Genomic DNA, 3,895 nt, shown 5'->3' with positions numbered 1-3,895 from the left:
GGCTCAAATAGTAAGTCTGGGCTTAGGGTTTGTTTTGTTTTGCTATCTAAAGATTTATCTTTCTGTAATGTGTGTGAGTGTTTTGCCTACATGTATGTCTGTGCACCATGTGTGTGCAGTGACCATGGAAGGCGGAGAGGGTGTCAGATCCCCTGGACCTGGAGTTACAGACGGTTGTGAGTGGAGCAGCCAGTGCTCTTCACCATGGAGCCATCTCTCCAGCCCTCTCCCTATTGAAAAAAAAGTATATAGAGTGTGTGCATGTGGGGTGTGTGTGTGTGTGTGTGTGTGTGTGTGTGTGTGTGTGTGTATACCAGCTTGTGTGAAGGTCAGAGGGCAACTTGCAGGAGTCAATTCTCTTCCTCCATCATGTGGGTGCTGGTGAAACCAGGTCATCAAATTTAGAAGCAAGCACCTCTACCCACTGAATCATCTTGCAGGCCCAGTTGCCTATTTTGTATTACATTTTCTTTCTTCTTGCTGACCATTATGTAGTGTGTGTGTGTGTGTGTGTGTTTTGTGTATTGTGTATTGTGTATTGTGTATGTGTGTGCTTTAATTTTGTTTTGAGATAGGTCTCATCATGCTGCCTAATCTGTCTCAAGCTCCTTGAAGCTTTTTTAAAAACTAAATTTACATAATTAGATTAGCACAGAGAGGCAGTCTGTTGTAGGCAGAGTTTTCCTGTCCCACAGCCGCTCTCAAATAACCAGCAGCCACTTCCCAAATAACTGACTCAGAGACTTAATATAAATTATAAATGCTCAGCTGATAGCTCAGGCTTGTTACTACCTAACTCTTAGATTAACTCACTTGTTTTGTTTTGTTTTTCGAGACAGGGTTTCTCTGTGTAGTTTTGGTGCCTGTTCTGGAACTCATGCTGTAGACCAGGCTGGCCTTGAACTCACAGAGATCCGCTTGGCTCTGCCTCCCGAGTGCTGGGAATAAAGGTGTGTGCCACCGACGCCCAGCTTAACTCATATTTTTTTTAATCTATGCTTTGCCACGTGTCTCATGACTTGTTACCTCATCTTTCTACAACTTCTGCTTCCTTGGCAGCTGGCTGGCGTTTCCTTTGACTCCACCCTTCCTCATCCTATCATTCTCAGTTTGATTTTCGCACCTAACTATCCTGTTCAGCCTATTGGCCAGTCAGCTTATTTATTAAACCAATCACAGTGACAAATATTCCCACAGTGTACAGAAGGATTATTCCACAGCAGTCTGTCATGGAGCCACGAAACTCCCAGCAAATGCTCCACATTGGCTGAATGGCCCTTCCCATTACCCTTCCTCTGAGGTGTGTCTCTGTGCAGGTCTCCCTGGGGCTCACAGTATTTTGGTTTCTGGTGAGTCCTGTGAGGCCCTGTAGGCTGCATGCAAAGGAACTGGTCAAACCTGCCAGGCACCTTTCTAGCTGCAGTTCTCAAGGGGCTGGCGTCATCATTCCCATTCACAGTGAGGAAACTGCAATTTGAGGCAGGGCTTTGCCCATGCTCACACAGCTATCAGAGCTGAGGTGTAAGCCTGTGAGTGCAGGCTTTCAACCAACTATGGCTTATTTATTTATTTATTTATTTATTTACTTGCTTACTTACTTATTTGCTTCTTTCTTTCTTTTTTAAGATTTATTTATTTATTATGTATTCTGCTTGCATGTGTCCCTGCAGGCCAGAAGAGGGCACCAGATCTCATTATAGATGGTTGTGAGCCACCATGTGGTTGCTGGGAATTGAACTCAGGACCTCTGGAAGAGCAGTCAGTGCTCTTAACCGCTGAGCCATCTCCAGCCCTATTTCTCTTTCTTTTCAAGAATCTTTCCATCGCCCTTCATTTCCAACCTGGACCAGTTTACTTCCATCAAGCAGCTGATACCAGACTTAGTGATGATGCTTGATTAGCGTAAGGCACTTTAGTCCAGAACTCCTGGACTCCAGTCATCCTCCTGCCTCAGTCACTAGGCCCAGCCCCAACAAACCTTCTATGTAAAAACTGTTATTTCCAATTTACTGACAAGAAAACTGAGGCCCAGAAAGGTGACGTGACCTGTTTAAACCGAATGGTTCTCAGAGTCAATGTGGATCTGTTCCTTTTTTATTGGTGGGCTATCTCTTCCTAAAGGGAGGGATTGTTCTGTTTGTTTGTTTTTTTTTTAAATAACTTTTATTATTTAATTAAAAATTTGTTGCCAGGTGGTGGTGGCACATGCCTTTGGGAGGCAGAGGTAGTTGGATCTCTGTGAGTTCGAGGCCAGCCTGGTCTACAGAGAGAGTTCCAGGACAGCCAGAGCTACATAGAGAAACCCTGTCTCGAAAATTAAAAAAAAAGTGTTTGTTTTGCCTTCATGTATGTATGTATATCATATGCATGCCTGGTGCTCACAGAGGCCAGAAGAGGGCGCCAGATCTCCTGGAATTGGGCTTACAGATGATTGTGAGATGCTGTGTGGGTGTTGGGAATCGAACCTGGGTCCACTGGAAGAGAAGCCATGCTTTTCACCACGGAGCTGTCTCTATAGCCCAGTGGCTCTCCACCTTCCTAATGCTTCGACCCTTTAATACAGTTCCTCACGTTGTGGTGACCTCTCCCAACCATAAAAATTATCTCCATTGCTACTTCATAACTGTAATTTTGCTATTGTTATGAATCGCAATATAAACATCTGTGTTTTCTGATGGTCTTGGGCAACCCCTGTGAAAGGGTTGCTCAACCGCAAAGGGGTCACGACCCACGGGTTGAGAACCACTGCTCTCACCACTTGAGGTTTTTTTGTTTTGTTTTGTTTTGGTTTTTTGAGGCAGGCTCTCACTATGTAGCCCTGGCTGTCCTAGAACTCACTATGTAAACTGGGCCTCACAAAGAGCTCAGCCTGTTTTTTTATGGCCTGAGTGCTAGGATTAAAAGCATGGGCCACCATGCCCCACCAAAAAGGGATTTTAAAATGTCCAGTTGAGGGGCCAGTGAGACAGCTCAAGAGGTGAAGGTGGTTACTGCCAAGACTGACAACCGGAGTTTGATCCCCAGGTCCCACATGAGAGCAGGAAAAAACTAATTTTGTCTGGTTTCATCTGATCTCGACACATAGCTACGGCATCATGCACCCATATTCCCCACGCTATAAATAAATGAATAGCTGAGTTGGTAAAGTCCTTGCTGCGCTACCAGGAGGACCCAAGGAGGAAAGCAGGGCGTGGTGGCATGTGCTTGCAAACCCACGGTTGGGGAGGCAGAGACGGGCAGCCCCCCGGGACTTGCTAAGCCAGCCAGTCTCCCTGTATGGCAGCTTCCAGCTCAGGAAGCGGGGACCACAACAACAAAACCCATGGTGGACTGTGACTTAGGAAAGACACCTGAGGATGGCCTCTGGCTTCCACATGCATGCACACACAAGTGTGTGTGTGTGTGTGTGTGTGTGTGTGTGTGTGTGTGTGTGACTTGTGTGCAGGTGCCCATGGAGGCCATTGGCTTCAGGCTTCGGATCCCATAGAGTTGGAGTTGTAGGTGGTTGTGAACAACCTGACATGGGTGCTGGGAACTGAACTCGGGTCCTCTGCCAAAGCACAGCACGCTCTAACCTCTGAGTCATTTCTCCTGACCCATTAATTTTTTTTTAAATTACATTTATTGTATGTGTGCGTGTGTGTGCATTCACTACGGCACGCAAGAGGAGCTCAAAGGACTACTTGCAGGTGTCCGTTCGCTCCTTCCATCACGTAGGTAGGTCCCAGAAAGAGAAGTGAGATTTTAAGGCTTGGCCGCAAGCGACTTTACCCGCTGGCCCACGCCCCTGAAGCTCTCATATCTGTGTCCTGAAGGATTCGCAGACCCGCTGGAAAAGCCAGAACCGGAAGCAGTCGCGCCGCCGGTAGTCGCGTCCTCGGTTGCTAGGACACCT

The sequence above is a fragment of the Peromyscus maniculatus genome, chromosome 20, assembly GCF_049852395.1.
Source record: "Peromyscus maniculatus bairdii isolate BWxNUB_F1_BW_parent chromosome 20, HU_Pman_BW_mat_3.1, whole genome shotgun sequence".
Lineage (NCBI taxonomy): Eukaryota > Metazoa > Chordata > Mammalia > Rodentia > Cricetidae > Peromyscus > Peromyscus maniculatus.
Note: the sequence above shows the minus strand (reverse complement) of the source record.